Consider the following 17,194-nt stretch of genomic DNA (forward strand, 5'->3'; position numbering starts at 1 on the left):
GTCAGACCACATTTCCAACCCCTCCTAAGCTTGGCTGAAGGCCAGGTGCAGCAAAGGTTATCCACCTATAAGAAGGGCTGTTATAGAGGTTGGATGTAATACATTATAAAAGAAATACAAACCACTTCATTCACAGTTAAGGTGCATTTATGGTTACGAAATAATGTCAAAAAGCCAGTAAAGTGCCATATTTATGATTGGCCCACCTCTGTAAACCTGCCATGCAAACCATAGCTTGCATGCCAAATGCAGGGCTTATGACGTCACAATACTGAACGACGAAATAGGAGGACTTAGTATGATATCTTTAACGTACAACACGTGCACAGAGATCGTACCTCATCATGTTTATGTAAAGGCAGGGCCGGCGCTAGGCATGGGCAGTGTGGGCGGCTGCCCAGGGCCCCACCTTTACCATACCCACATGGGGCCCCGCATCAGTTGGTCACAGCCCTCAGCACGCTTCTCGCATGCATTTCTGCCAACGCTATGTGCTCCTCTTGTGCCCCCCCCCCCCATCCATGCACTATTTAGCAGCCAGGTGTTGCTCGTCCTCGCACCTCCCACTTCAAAGGGCAAGGTAGATTTTCTAGGGAGGTGGGGGTGAAGATTAACACCCTGCACACAAGGCCAGGGACGGGGTGGGGGAAACAGCAGCCACACTGTCTCTGCTGCTCACGAGGGTGCCTCATTTGTCGTCTTGGTCACCATCACTGCGAGGCCTAAGGGGGGGGGGGGCTCCACAATACACAATAGCTGCGAGGCACAAGAGAGGGCCCCCTACCCTGGGCATTGCATTGCAGGGGTATGTGTTTGGTTTACACTATATCAATACCACATACCGATACATATAATAATGTACTAGCCTGGAAGAAATGTTAACACTGGAGTAAAGATATATACTTTGTAGAAACTTGGGCCAAGCTTTTTCACCCAGAGTGAATAATATAATGTATTTACGCTTAACATAGTTTTAAAATATTTCAACTTATTTTATCAGTGCAATTATTTAGTTTCTGTTGATATTGCATTAGTAAATTTGGTTCATAAAAAATCGCTTCAACAACTCCATAGGATTAATTCAATGTATAGTATTAATGTGTTATCACGCCATATGCAAATTAGGGGGGCCCTCTCCCATTCCCTTTCTGCCCAAGGCCCCAAAAATCCTAGGACCGGCCCTGTGTAAAGGCAGCACATCATGTCATTAGTGGGGTCATTTATTACCTCAAGAGTGAGATCAAGAGCAGATCCGTGAACTATAGTTTGTGGAGATAATTATAACTGGGGAATATCAGAGTTTTTTCGGATTTATTTTGTAACCATGACTGAGTGTTAGCTATGTTTTATTAAGTAAACGTGAGTGTGCGCGCGTATTCAAACGTACCAGTACCAGAGATTGGGTTCAGTGAGTCGGCACCCAACAAAAACTTTCCTGCGTTGCTCTTTTTATCAGCTGTATACATTGTAGTGAGTGGTTATGTCTTTTTAACTGGGTGTCACTAAAAGGACTCTGAAATGTCCCGTGGGAAGCTACCCGCTCGCTGCACTGCAGATGGCCAAGAAGCATTTGTTTTAATTTGCCATGGGTTTGTTTTATTGATGCCGTATAAATGTTTATTGAGCACCTAGTATTTCATGTCCTTCACAGTAGCTGCACGTCTTCGGCTGCGTGGTGGGTGTGCGCGCGCCCATTAGCCCACTATGAATTACACGTGTTTACCTTAATGCTGTAATTAGAAATACCGCGCAGCTGCCAGAAAATGTGCTGGATCCCAGACAAAAGCCGAGGTTGTCGGAACAAGGTTTGATGTAATAACTTATTTGTGAAGGAAACGCAGCTTGTGTGTATTTGACGGGAGCAGGAAGTTCGGAAACCCGCCGAGCTGAAGTCGGGCACACGGTCAGGTGCCGGCTGAGTCATCTTTTGTTACAAATAAATGTTCGGTAGTTTTCCTCTCCTTTCCTATGGAAGGGAAGGAAATGACATGCAGTTGTAGATTATTGTCATGCTCGATCTGCGTATGCATAGCATTCTTCTTCAAAGCATGCATCAGAGCTGGTCATACTCAAGTGACTGCGGAGAATCAAAGAGCACATTGTCCTGTGTAAGGTACACAATAAAAATAAGTGCCCGGACACAAAGTTTTTCTTAGGATCCTACCACCCTCCCAGCTGAATGTTGGGGTTGCCAAACTTTAGAGCCGCCTAGTCTTTGTTCCACTTTGTGCCTCTTTCTTTCACCACTCAACACTTCCTGTGTCTTTGCTTCTCTTTTGCAGGTTCGTTTTCATCCCTTCTTTCTCCCTTCGCCCTTGTTTTTTCTTTATCTTTATCTTTTCTGCCTTTTACATGCTCTGAGTCAAAAATCGAATAATAAAAATAAATTCTGTTCTCCTAAAATGAGTGCCAGTGTCCACCACCAGCAACCACCTGCTCAAATTAAGCACTGCCTTGCCTACTCAAAAGGCCAATGACGCTGACATTTTCCTCACCGTTTTAGAGATTTCATTTTACCGATCTAGCCTTTGCTTATGGTGATTCCTCCTAGGTGCTCAAGTCTTGCTCTGCTTTTTGGCATTTGAACCCAAGGCTTGCTGCTCCCTTTGTTTTCTGCCTCTCATCCAGCTTCTGTGCTCTGCTGCCACTGAAATCCCATGCAAAAAGAACTATTGATGGACAGAATGCAGAACAATGTCATACATTCACCCCAGTACAGAGATCTGGGCCTAATTCCATCGTTTTTTTGCTCACCATGCCATTCCAGTTTGGACCCAGCCATATGCAAATCAGTCTTGACCCTGTGCCCAATGGGAACAGTCCAGCCCGAACTGCCAGGCCAGGTCCTTCCTTTGCATATGGCCAGGTCTAAACTGGGGTGGCATGGTGAGCAAAAGAATGATGGATTTAACCCAGATCTCTTGACTGGGGGAGAATGTTTTGATTTGTTCAACATTCTGTCCATCAATTGTGTGTCTTTTGCTTTCTCGCCCTAAGTGCGCCGGGTATGCCTAGATGTAGATCCCGGGCTCACTGTGCCACTGGATTCAAGCTATCCTGGCTGAAGAGGGGTGAATCCACGAAACCAGTCTTAGGATGCTTGTGTCCGATCCAGGGAGGACCTTGCTTGGCAGTTCGGGCTGGACTGTTCCCATGAAGCACAGGGTCAAGACTGATATGCATATGGCCAGGTCTAAACTGGGGTGGCATGGTGAGCAAAAGAATGATGGATTTAACCCAGATCTCTTGACTGGGGGGAATGTTTGATTTGTTCTACGTTCCGTCCATCAATTGTGTGTCTTTTGCTTTCTCGCCCTAAGTGTGCCGGGTATGCCTATACATAGATCCTGGGCTCACTGTGCCACTGGATTCAAGCTATCCTGGCTGAAAAGGGGTGAAACCCCGAAACTGGTCCTAGGATGCTTGTGTCCGTTCCAGGCAGGAACTTGCTTGGCAGTTCGGGCTGGACTGTTCCCATAAGGCACAGGGTCAAGACTGATTTGCATATGGCCAGGTCTAAACTGGGGTGGCATGGTGAGCAAAAGAATGATGGATTTAACCCAGATCTCTTGACTGGGGGAGAATGTTTTGATTTGTTCTACGTTCCGTCCATCAATTGTGTGACTTTTGCCACTGAAGTCACATCATTCACACGGGAGCAAGAACGTTGATCCTGTGGGGCAAGAGCAGCAGTGCCTGATCAATGCAACCTCTCCTGCAGGGTCAGGCAGCTCAAGTAACATATGTGCATACCCACAATCCCTCCAGACAAGACAGTGTGTTGTACATATTCCTTCTTATTATTGTGGCACGATGAAGGCAGGGTAAGTACATGACCCGTGCCTGCATCGAATCCACAGCTGACAAATAAAGCACTCTTGTATACCCTCACTTAAATAGTTTAATAAATGTTTCTTGTCAATTCTGCATTTCTGCACTCCTGTCTCCCAGTTCTAGCCGTGGTTGTTGGTGTGTGCCTCCCCACAGCTGTGTGTGGCACCCAAAGGAGGCTGGACACACAATGTGGAGAAGAATCTGTTCTGGTATGTGCTAGGCTGGGAATTATTTACCATGCTAGGGGAAGGTGCACTCAGTCAAAAGTGATTCAAGTGCATACAATCTACCATCAGTAAAAATATGGTTTACCAGTCTTTGGCATCAGGCAGTTTTCTTTTGACCACACAACGCTTTTTGGTGTTATTTTCTCTTAATGCACTAGTTCTGTCTTCAAGATTGCGGTATTTCTGAGCCAAACCTAAACATCTTCGCTCTTTCAGTGCCTCTAGGAACAGTCAACTATGCATCTCCACAGAAATTCAGTTATTTACATTTTCACGAGCAAAAGTAGGTTTGTAACTATCGCAGGTTTTCATAAAAATCTGTGGCATTTTGAATATTCTTCCATATGTGTTTTCTATAGAGTGCCCATCATAGTGACAGGACAAAGTTTGGTATTTTGCAAAAGCTTCAATAAGACGCCATAAATTCCTTAGTTTCCATGGCCTTGTAAATGCTTGTCATTACACTAAATTGTCAATCAGTGGCATGCCTGTATTATAGAGAAGCATTTTAGCCTCTCTCTGCTTCTAAATAGGACAAAATGAGTTCTAGGTGGGGTTTCCTTCTGATGACATGTGCCAGGTAATTTACAGTGCGCAATTTGTAATGTCAGGTTGTTTACAGTGGGCATGTGGTAGCTACTTACACGAAGAAAAGATACTGGTGTAAGTCCAAGCAAGACACAAGGTTTTATTCTAAGACAGGGTTCAAAAAGAGAATTAGCGAACTAAAAGGGCTTGCGAGCTTTGGGGTCAATCACATCTACCATACCGGTGCTCATACCATCCTCTATATGCCACGTACATTAAGGCGTGCCCCTTCTGCAATAGTTACACCCTTAGGGCCTGATTCACTCATGGCGGAGGCCCTGCACTCACAGGGTAGTCCCTGCACTCACAGGGTAGTCCCTGCACTCATGGTGGAGGCCCCGTACTCATGGTGGAGGCTCCACACTCGTGGGGAAGTCTCTGCACTCATGGCAGAGGCCCCGCACTCATGGTGGAGGCCTTGCACTCATGGCGGAGGCCCGCACTCATGGGGAAGTCTCTGCACTCATGGTGGAGGCCCCTCACTCATGTTGGAGGCCCCTCACTCATGTTGGAGGCCCCGCACTCATGGCGGATGCCCTGCACTCATGGCGGAGGCCCTGCACTCATGGTGGAGGCCCCGCACTCGTGTTTGAGGCCCCGCACTCATGGTGGAGGCCCTGCACTCGTGGCGGAGGCCCCGCACTCGTGGCGGAGGCCCCGCACTCGTGGTGGAGGCCCCACACTCGTGGTGGAGGCCCCACACTCACGGGGAAGTCTCTGCACTCATGGCAGAGGCCCCGCACTCATGGTGGAGGCCCCACACTCACGGGGAAGTCTCTGCGCTCATGGCAGAGGCCCCGCACTCATGGTGGAGACCCCGCACTCATGGTGGAGACCCCGCACTCATGGTGGAGACCCCGCACTCATGGTGGAGGCTCTGCACTGATGGTGGAGGCTCTGCACTGATGGTGGAGTCCTTGCACTCATGGTGGAGGCCCTGCACTCATGGTGGAGGCCCCGCACTTGTGGTGGAGGCCCCACACTCGTGGTGGAGGCCCCACACTCACGGGGAAGTCTCTGCGCTCATGGCAGAGGTCCCGCACTCATGGCAGAGGCCCCGCACTCATGGCAGAGGCCCCGCACTCATGGTGGAGGCCCCGCACTCGTGGGGAAGTCTCTTCACTCAGGTCAGAATCTCCGCATTGAGAATTGTCATTGCGGAGATTCTGCTCCGAGTGTGGAGACCCCCACGACTGCGGGGCCTCCAACACGAGCGCGGAGGCCCTTTGTGAATCAGGTCCATGGCCTTGCACCCGCAGCAGTGTGTTTGTGATGCCACACTGTGACTCCATATTAAAGCACCAAACGTTGGTGCTCAGGAGTAAGAAGGAACTATCTCTTTTGGGAATGACAGAAATGGGTCAGCTGAGCAGCAAAAAGTGGTACATTGGCTGGAATAATGCTAGGAAGACTCCAAAAGTTGCAAACTTTGGGTATGCAGTGTTCAAAATGATATCACTCCAGAGTGGAGCTTTATCCTGGATTCATTAGTGTACTTCTCTGATCACAAGCACAATGAAAGGCCGCAGGACACAGTCTGTGGCCATTGTCCCACCTTCCAGCTCGAAATGGGCATTACGTTAAATGCGAAATTACGTCAGCAGCGTGCCGCCATTGTTATATACAATATCCAAATTCTGCACGTGTTGATACATTAAGTAACGAGGATGATTGTCTAAATATATTGTTATATATTGTACACTCATATGTATTTGACTTTTACATTGTGATTTTCCTGGTCAATAATAAATATTGTGGCAAAAGCAGACAAGTTATTAGACCATTATGGTAGGGTGACCAGACATCCCCGTTTTCCCAGGACGGTCCCCGTTTTTGGAGAAGTGTCCCCCTGTCCCGACACTTTTCTCCAAGTGACTCAAATGTCCCTGTTTTCAAACAGTGTCCAGGTTAAACATAGAAATGTCCCTGTTTTTCATTGTTATGGCTGATCATGCGTGCGCATGCTCTCTTTGCACTGTTTACAGCATGTGTTGTCACTGAGGTGAGTGCTGTAGCAAGAAGGGAAATCCTTTGAAGGGAAACATTTTACACGCAGCGCCACCTACGTCATCGTGCCAGCCAAAGTTTCTACTTTGGATAAATCAATATTTCTTCGTCCTGTAGTTTGCATTCATAGCCATACAAACTTTTCAGTAGCCCTTATGCATACCGTGGAAGGATTAATGCATTGCTCATTGCATGTTTTATTCATAACCAATTGATGCATGCTCTGAGTTCTCCATATCAAAGCTATGACTTGACCTTTTGACTGACCTTTCAGATCACAGCAAACTGTTTAGCTGGAAAGGACTTAAAGGAGCAGGGTTAACGCCTGTGGGAGAGGCGAGCAGCGCTGCTCGAGCTTTTTGCTCAGGTCTTCACACTATTGCACTAAGAGATTATACCAATGGCTAGAGTGCACTATACATACCCCAGTAAGGTAACATGACATCTCAGCAGTGACCACGCAAATGTGGGAGGACTGTGTGGTCGGCCAGCCTTTGCGACCCTTAAGACCCTAAGGCAGTAATACCTGGAGAGAAGTGTTTTTTTTTACATTGGTCCATGGCTGCCATTTGGCAATTTAGCATCACGCAGTTTTCCTCCCATGCTTTTCTGTCATGAGCAGTTAAGCACCATTGGTGAGTTGTACTTTACGTGGTGCTGACGCAGCAGCTATAGAAATGAGCATTGATAAAGCTAGTAAATCTGTGTTTGCTAACCTATGATGTTTTATTGATTTTTGGCAAATATATGCTATAGTCCTTAAAAGTGCAAATGTAATAAAAAGTACTAATGCTGCTGTGTAAAGGAAAAGGGGTGCCAATAAAAGACCGCGGATTTGTTGTCTGTAATGCTTCATCTCGGTCTGTGGAGGGAGCTGTCATTGTAGTCCTTTTTCTATGTCTATGACAGCTGTCAAATAGTCCTACTTTTATGTCGATGGTTACTGCAAACCGTTGTCCTACTTCTATGTCTATGACCTGTCCCCGTTTTTTGCTTTGAGAATCTGGTCACCCTACATTATGGGCGTACGTCCCACTTCAACACAGTGGCCTAGCAAGGACGGGCCGGGCGGTCCTCCCCGGTCGGCACCAGTTTTGGGGGTGGCGGCACTTTTACCCTCGTCGTTGTCTGTCGACTCCTCTCTCCAAAATACCACCCTGCTCTTTGCTCCTACCTGCGGCCGTCAAGGGGCGGCAAACGCGGGAAAGCTACGGGCGGCAAGAGGTCTAGCTACGTCACTGCTTCAACAGTCAAATTCTGTGTTTCAAAGACTGCAATATTCAGAGCTGTGTCTAATAGATTCTGAACGTTAGGAGCTACAGCTAAGGAGGAAGCTTGTGCCGCTTCTTATTCTGTGTGTTTTTTCCCTCTACAGCCAGAATTTCCCCATGCTCCCTTGACCCTCCCTTCCATCAGCTCCCAGGAGATTCCAACCCTTCGCAAGTTTCTGACCTTCTTGCAGCTCTGGGTTGTTGGGGTGGAGTGTCAGATGGGACATTGGGAGAGGGCATCCCCTCTGGCCGCACCCGTACTCTTAGCAGCAGACTAAGGTCCCCTAAGAGGAGAAGATGCTTTTCAATATTGTTTTGTATAGTTCTGCCAGCAGCGTTGATGACCAAAAGAAACAGAAAGACGCTTTCCACCAAACGTCGCATGCCAAGCTCTGGAGGCATTTCCTAGTTATGAGATTGGGAGGCCAGATTTATGAGACTGGAAGTTATTTGTGGATTCCCGGGCACTGCTTTCCCACCGCAACGTTGCAACTTCCAGGACCAAAGCGAAGCGCTGGGAGGAAAGGAAGGCTGAGCATTTCTGGGTGCACTTGGTGTCATACTGCAGTCAAGGGATTCACGCAGTTTCAGCGCAGCTCTTAACATTTACCATGCGCGGTCTTTCAACAAGAGCATTTACTTTTTTTGCTGCATTCAGAAACGATTTCCTAAAAAAGCTTTATCAATCCACAGGTTGTCAGATAAGGATCCGTTTATTCGTTTTCATGAAAATGCGCACATTAGGAAGTCGTTTTGCCATCGGATATTCTTTAGAGTTGTAGCAAGTTCCTTGAAAATAATGATTTGATTCATTTTTCGAAACTTATGTGTAAAATCGATTCGTGGCATTGGTCAGAGGAGTTTGAAGTGACCAATGCTGAGGAGCAAGGCAAAAGTCCAAAAAAAAGAAGTGGGTGGACTATCCTAGTCAGGCAATATGCAAGTGACATCACGGTGCATGGCACCACGGTGCGCAACATCGTGGTGCACGCCTTCACACATGGCATCACAGGAATTGACATCATAGGAAGTGGCATCACTAGCCACAGCTTTACAGGAAGTGGCAACACAAGAAGTGACATCAGATCTTAAGCCCTCACATATGTTTAGCAGGTCTATCCTGAGTACATTTGAGCGCAATTTGGGTATACTTATACATTTCTTTTTATTTAAACTCTCACAAAGAAAGTGGCAATAATAACAAAAATTACAGTAAATCTGTTCTGGTTGATTGGTTGCAAAGACTGCATTTTAAAATATCTTATGGGGTTAAGGCACCTGCTGCAGAGATCTGTGTATTCCAGGAAATCTACATGAATACTAATTGTAAGGCAATTCTGGATGGAGGTCAATGCACTTGCTGGAAAGATCTGTGTTTTGTCTAGCCTCAGTCTTGACTCAAAGTAGCATAGAGGGTTAATGCAAAGCACATCATAAAGCATGCAAATGACAGATTTTATTTCATGTATCTAGGTAAGTGGGTTACTGATTGGAACACAGAGATCCTTATGTTACTTGCAGTTGCACTGTAAACCTTTTAATATATCACAGTGAGCTATGGAAGATAGGTGACTTCTACACCTTGTAACCCCCCACTGTTTTATGTAAAACATCCTGTACAATGATTTACAAATGCATATGATTTATTGTAAATGTAATATCTAAGTGTGGTGTAAAGAGTCCTGACACCATGCATTAGGATGAGTAGCTCTATACATGAACACATAGTGGTACTTACATTATGTCAATGCTCCTCTGGGGTTGTAAGCCCTAACTACATTTAATTGGTGTGAATACCGGGAAAGACTAACACTTCTGATATTCCTACAGTGCATGCATATCTAGTAAACAGAGCCTGAACAAAGTGAAAAGCTGCCTTTTTAAACTGTGTGTGAAGTGCTACCAACCTGTGAGCCTTTGTTTCAGCTCTGCTGCAGGCAAGGCTCCTGACCACTCTCAGCCAGGAGACTGGAATAAAAGGAGGCCTGATGACCCCTCAAATTGGGCCTTTGTTATAGGCCCAGCAGGAGTCGGATATAAAAACGCCCCATCCCCGCCTGCACGTTGTTGCTTATCAAAAGCAGACAACGTGCAGCCCTTGCTATGTGTCCCAGTGTTTGAAAATTACACCGGGACGAATGAGGCACATTATTCAGTGGGGCCCAACTTCTTGGCAGGGTGTACGGCGTCCACCCTGTAAAAATAGTGGGTGGACGCCGTCCACGCTCGTGTACACCCGACTTGTGCCCTACTGAGGAGAACATCATTTGTGGAGATGGGATGCACACCTTAATCATTAAATAGTCACGGATTTATCCAAGTTGTTCCTTGAATGCGTGCAAAGTGGTACGGCGCCATGCCCAATAGACACCAATTGTAACAATGATTCCATGATATGGGGCGGCCTCTCGTCCCAAACCACTTGCACAGCTATGTGGTGCCAGTTGGCGAATTTTCACTCATTATTTTACATAATTTTCATTCTTCCATCTTGTTTGTACACTATATTCTCTCTTGAATTCTCATCCGCACGTGGAAATGTGTGCCTATTTTCCAAATTTCTTAAGTTCCCAATGTGCCCATCCGGACCTCTATATAAGAACTCGACAAAAGCACTGTTCATAAAAAGGCAGTGTTTATTCGAATAAACACTGCCTTTTTATGAACAGTGCTTTTGTCGAGTTCTTATATAGAGGTCCGGATGGGCACATTGGGAACTTAAGAAATTTGGAAAATAGGCACACATTTCCACGTGCGGATGAGAATTCAAGAGAGAATATAGTGTACAAACAAGATGGAAGAATGAAAATTATGTAAAATAATGAGTGAAAATTCGCCAACTGGCACCACATAGCTGTGCAAGTGGTTTGGGACGAGAGGCCGCCCCATATCATGGAACTACTGAGGAGAAGGCATTTCCTCCCCAATCTTCCGCCTCCCCGCAAGGTCAAACACAGGGGTCATCGGGGCAAGGATCATCTGCTTTTTAATGTATGACTACAAGGTTTTGACTTATATGCATTTTAGTGGCCAGTCTCGGTGCAACAGACTCTGCAACAGGTTGCTAGCTTTCTTTGTTTAAAATATTTTATTATTTGCTGAAAGATCAAGTAAGACAATAAGCATACAAAATTAGCATACGTCTGACGCCCAATATTATACAGATGTGACAGGGAAAATATGTTACTATTTTCATTAGCTTTAAAAAAGTGACTACCCCCTTGGTATGAGATCCCTATGATGGGCTGACCCCCTTCTAGTTACGTCATCCCCAGACCATCAGCGCATCTCGATACCTCTCGCTAATGACACTGAAAGAAGGAGAAACCAACACGGCATGGGTCCCAGCAGTGAGAGACCACTGTGTCTGCCCCTTTTCTTTCTACCCGGAAGGTACTGTGCATCTCTTAGACCCTCAAGGCCACAGGAGCCGCTTCTACGCAGCCTCACTGGGTTTTGGGCTTACCCTGGAAATACCGGTCTAAAGGGCCCCATCGTAAACGTGTCCATCATGGACTGTGAAAGCACTATTTAACTTAACTGTCCATCCACTATGGGGAGCTTAGCCAAGTCCCTAGTATGATCAAATACCTCAGAATAGAAGCACAAGGGCCCTTCTAATACTGTGATTATTTAGTTTTCTTACAAAGCTGTATAACTTAAAAAGTATAGATGTAATTTTTATCATTATGATCTTCGTTTCTTCGGGATAACTCTAAAAGGGCATGTTTTGAAAAGTATATATTGTATTTCTGTCATTTTGGCCTTAATGTGTGTATAATATACTAAGCCACTTTTATAAACCTGTGTGGAGTCTTTTTGTGGTGTATTCATTGTGTTACTGTGTGCGTGTGTTGCACAAATACTTTACACATTTCCACTTTTGATAAGTCTACCTGCTCTGCACCAAGTTACCAGAGCGTGAGCACAGGTTATCTCAATTGTGTAGCTAGCTTACCCTGACTAGAGGAGTGGCTTCTGTCTGGCCAGGGTGTGTACCTTAGCCAACCAGAAACCCATTTTCTAACATTGGTGATCAGCAGTGAGGATAGGACTTGTGTTTGTGCAATACCATATAGTAAATCAGTGTTCACTACAACTCTGTACAAAGACCATTATGATTTTTATTTTTTTCTCCTGTTCTCTCAATTGCTTATTTTTCTAAATTTACTACTGCTTAATCAATTTGGGATCCTTTTTGTTGTTGCACTTGTGATACCTTGCCAGGATGTCTGTGGATCCCATCTGCTTAGCATACTACACTGGGAGTGATCTGAGGGAGTTCTGCAAGGAGGGGCGGCTGAATGTGGGCAGGAAAGATTCCACAGCAGACTCCCTGAAAGCCCTGAGAGCCTATGAGTATTCAGGAGGCTGTAAGCAACGACAGAGGATTAGAATCCTGAGCTGAGGGGAGGGTGCAGTGTATATATTAGGGACCTGACATATATGGAGTTGGACATCAACAACATTGAGAGCTACCTCAAGGCTGAGCTGAGGAAATTGTGCAGAGAGATAGGCCTCAGAATCAGAGCACATGGTCAATTATTGTTTTCCAGGGTTACACCAACACCTGGTTGAGTGTAAGTTCTCTGACCCCATGGAACTTGCAAAGGAAGCAGATCTCTGGGTGAGTACCAGAGTGTATGAAAAGGCATTTGGGAGTGATCCTAAGGGGATTGGCTCAAGTTCCCCCCAACCATGTCAGTGGGAGATCCACAATAACCCAGACAGGTCCCATGATAGTGGAGGGGGTGGGGGTAAAGGGTTCCATGTCCCTTCTCAGAGTAGATGGAGAGGTGGGGGTAGGCAGAGACCCTGGGCACCCTTATTTCCAGCCGCAGAGATTGGATAGTTTCCAAAGTGAGCAACAGAAGGGGAGCCTAGTCTGTACAAGAGAACATCCACTGAGGGGGCCCCAAAGTGTCAGGAGAATTCGGGGGACAGCTGCCACAAGCATCCAACCAGTTCTGGTTTCTGGCATTACCACTCTCCAGAGGAGGGTGTAGAAGCCCAGATGGAGGGGTAAGAGGGGAAGACAGTCCCTAGGGAGAGGACTAGTTAGTCTAGGGTTGCCAGCTGTGAGATCAGAGCACCCTAAGACTGACCCTAGTGAGACCACGTCTGGCCTAGAGGAGCTCCATGCTCTCTCACATGCATTAGAGTCGGGAGACCATCAGCAGGTAGACTCTTGTACAACACATGTAGAAATTCTTCCCCCTGTGGGGTGGTTGCATTACTCTGGAAGTCTTTGCCTGCCAGACACATTTGTGTGGCCTAAGGGTACAGACCCTGTTTTGAAGCATCAGGTTCAGGATATTACCCCATAACTGGTGGGAGGGAGAGTGGAGAAATGATGCAAGGCAGCTGGGCCTAATGCCCCCCACTCTGAGAAACCACAGAGGACAGAGACCCCTAAATGGCCTGGGGCCTGGTTCTTGACACTGACAACTGTCAGTAGCCTCTGTTGGTTGCTGTCCTTCTGGACAGAGTTTTCCTTGGGTTTGTATATTTCGGAGTAGAAGCCCAAGGGCTCTTCTAATACTGTGATTATTTACTATTCTTTCAAACCTGCATTAATCAAAAAGTATAGATGTGATTTTTATCTTTATGATCTTGGTTTCTTCAGGGTAAAATGTGCTATGCCTAAAAGAGCTTAGCTTGAAAAGTAAATATTGTATTTTTGTCATTTTGTCATTTCGGCCTTAATGTGTTTATAATATGCTAAGCTATTTTTATAAACCCGCGTGGAGTCTTTTTGTGGTGTATTCATTGTGTTACTGTATGTGTGTGTGAGCACAGGATCTCAGTTGTGTATCTAGCTTGTGTATCTAGCTTACATGACTAGAGGGGGTGGGTTCTGTGTGGGCAGGGTGTACACCTAAGTCAACCAGAAACCCAATTTCTAACAGGAGGCTTTTTCGATTTTGTGGCAAAAAATATGGGTATTATCGCACTCTAACCTGCCTTTAACAAAACCAGATTGGGAAGGATTAATCAATTTAGGAATTCGTCATTGTAATTGTTTGGCTAGGGTTTTCGCATAGATTTTTCATAGCTATTTAGTAAGGGGTTGGGTCTTTAGTTCTTGGGATCCAAATGGTCTTCTGCCTCTTTAGGTATAACTGCGATTAAAAATATTTAAAACAAATCTTTATTGGCATTTAGATCAAACAACAGTACAACTGCTTCAACAGCTGGGAATGGGACGAGAAAGGCGCAGGGGGACAGCAGGGGGAGTGAAGGGAAATAAAAGGAAGGAGAAGGGACGGGATGCACGGCATCAAATCGAGCACATGTGCGGTTACAATGACCATGACTTCCCCATCTGTATACTAAAACAAAACAAGTTTGGCTGACACTTCTCCTTGAGTATGTCCAACCAATGTGCCTTAGAGTAGGATATTGGGTGTTGTACGGGCACAATGAACCGTGTCCATCACGTATGTGAGTGCGGTGGCAGGCTTTCCCACTCGGCCCAGGTGCGGCTGTGGATTCATCTGCAGAAGAGGCCTCCCCCATTGGTGGTGATAAAAAGTCCTTGTAACGCATAAATGTCAACAGAGGTTCCCAAATGTTCTTATGTCGGGAGCACAAGGGCATTAGCTCCCAGAAGTGGGATAGGTGTTCTTGGCAATATGTGACATCACGTAACCACGCCTCTGGAGTAGGGGCAGGTCGCTGCCCCCAATGCCCCGCCACTCTGCGCATATCCAGGAGAATGAGCATAGCAGTGAGAAGGCGGTCCATTGCAGGCTCATCTCTAACGTAGCCTAAGAAGCCAAATAGAGGTGTGTGAGGCAGGAGATACCCTGTGATCGTGTTTATTGTGGAGAACACAACCTACCAGAGCCCTGTCACCTTTGGACAATCGCATGTGAGGTTTATGAAGGAAGATTGCGGTGAAGAGCATTGAGGCAGCTCGTGTCTGGCACCAGCCCTATTTTAATAAGGTGTACTGGGGTGCAGTAGAAGCAATGTAGAAATTAAAAGTATATTAGTCTCAAGCTATAGTTGAGTGAGAGAGCCTCCAATTGACTGCAGCTATAGGACCATTGGGTGTCCGTGATAGGGGGATCTGTCACCGCCTTCCAGGGTGCACATGCCGTAGGCAGAGAAACTGCGCTGTAGTTTGCATAACAGATTATAACCTGGTTACCTGTTTCAATAGTGAGGGGTTTGTGAGTATATGCTCTAGAGCCTGAAGCGTGAGGGGGAGTGAGAAGGTGTTGTGTAGTGCACAGCATGTGGCTCGAAGTTGGTATTAGAGGAGGATCTCTAATGTGGTGGGGCGCGAATCAATGGCAGCTTTGAATGGTGGTAAAATAGGTAGAACTACTATAGTATTCTCTGCTGCGGAGACGGTGTCTTTTCCAAAGGAGGTAACACCCCTGAATAATGATTCCAGTGATTCTGTTATCAGTAGGGAAGTGAACTTTACAGTTTAGGCTAAAAAAAACCTCTATCTAAATAAATCTGGAAAATCTCTTGCGTCATATCTAAAATTAAAAAAAGAATTCCCTTATTATAAGAGACCTCCAAGGTTCTAATGTGACTAAGACATCAGACATTCTAGAAACCTTAAAACATGTTATTCCTCACTCTATACCCCTAAGATCGCATCTTCGTAGGAGTCGTGTGCCAACTTTCACAAAAACATTCACATGAAATCTCTGTCTGACAAGGATAAATTAGCTCTCAACGGGCTACTAGCTTTGAACAACGAACAATCTGTAAAATGTGCCTTGCAATTTTATACTATATTATAAGGTAAATCAGAGCTGTGTCCCACTTTGAATACCACAAACTTGTCAGCAGACCTTATTTCCATACCTGTTTTGAAAGAGCAGGAGGCACGATGTTGCAAATGTGTGCATATTATACGAAAACACCTTGCCCCACTATTATCTCCCCCTTCTCTACAGTCCAGAGAACTAGGCATTGAATATTCATAGGCACAGAGTGCTGGGCAGTGGGATGTTTTTCTCTGGCTCAAAGCCATGCTGGAAGAAGGCTCCACATTCATAATGGAGACCTTTCCAGGCACACCGGATTCCCTTCTGGAATGGGAAAGGAGGATCTTTACGCTGAAGTCAAGCAAGGTTAATAATATTCCTCATGTAGCGCTTGGCGGAGTGGGAGCCCCATCTCAAATCAGCAGTTCCCCCACCCCATTAAAGATGGGGGAACCACTGATTGGGTACTGGTGGAGCCTCAACTGTGGTACAGTAATAGGTGGTGGCCCATCCACCACAGGACTGCCACATTTTTTGCATCGGGAGGTCCGCCCTACTTACCACAGCACTTGATTTTTTAGTTTTTTAAAACGAATCCGAGCTTAAGAATTTCTTTCTGAAAAACACAAAAGAATGCCATGTGTGTCATGACTTGGTGGGCCAGCTGGCCTTCATTTCTTGGGCAAGTGGCTGAGAGTATTGTACGTTTGGAGTATTTTCTTGGTTCAAATGCTGTTGAAAATGGCCTCTAACCTCCAGAGGTCATGACTGACTTGATTCACTTGTAAATTCAAAGAGGAAGTGGTCCAAGATTTTGTTATAGTTCATTATTTAGAAAATGATTTGTGAATTTTTTTAAATACTTTGTACTTAACAGTGTTGATGAAGAGTTATCTCATGCACCTGTTACAAGTAAGGATTGAAGGAAATCTCATAAATTATCTAAGATAAGAGGTCTCTGTTGCCAAAGAGAAACTAAGGAATGGGGAGTGACATGCGCGGGGTCCAGGTAGAAGTGTGTTCAGCAAGTGGTCATGTGAAAAGTTTCAGGCTCTGTTCCCCTTTTCATTAGCTAGCTTATCTAACAGATGAATTGTAGCTCAGAAGACAAATACCAAGTGAGACTCCAGTTGATGCACACAAAAGATGTCAATGCTCACAGAAGATGTAAAATAATGTAAGATCAACATAGAAACACATCCTAAGCATACGTTATGAAACATAAAGACAGGTTGTAAGCCAAAACATGCACACAAGGATAGTGTATGAATGATAATAATCATAGTACATAAAGTAAAAATATTATACCAGCATTTTACCAATCAATTGTGGTCATAGGCTGATGAGAGATAAAGGATCAAAAACAGTGATGCACACATGAGGGTCCTCCACATTTTGTTAATATGGGATAAGTATTTACTTTGCATTTACTTTCACTTTCCAATTCAAGGCGTCCTGGTCACCAGTGATCCTGCACACCAGCAAAATGAATTCTTTCAACAACGTCTCTTTGCTGACAGCTCCAAAAACCTCT

General features: G+C 45.5%; 1 protein-coding gene across 4 annotated transcripts in view; it reads left to right on the plus strand.

Moving 5' to 3' along the window:
• The window catches only part of MCPH1 (microcephalin 1), a 1,335,298-nt gene that overhangs the window by 1,206,183 nt on the left and 111,921 nt on the right, over positions 1–17,194 (plus strand). The gene's annotated exons all lie outside the window — the stretch shown is intronic.

The sequence above is a fragment of the Triturus cristatus genome, chromosome 6 (genome assembly GCF_964204655.1).
Source record: "Triturus cristatus chromosome 6, aTriCri1.1, whole genome shotgun sequence".
Classification (NCBI taxonomy): domain Eukaryota; kingdom Metazoa; phylum Chordata; class Amphibia; order Caudata; family Salamandridae; genus Triturus; species Triturus cristatus.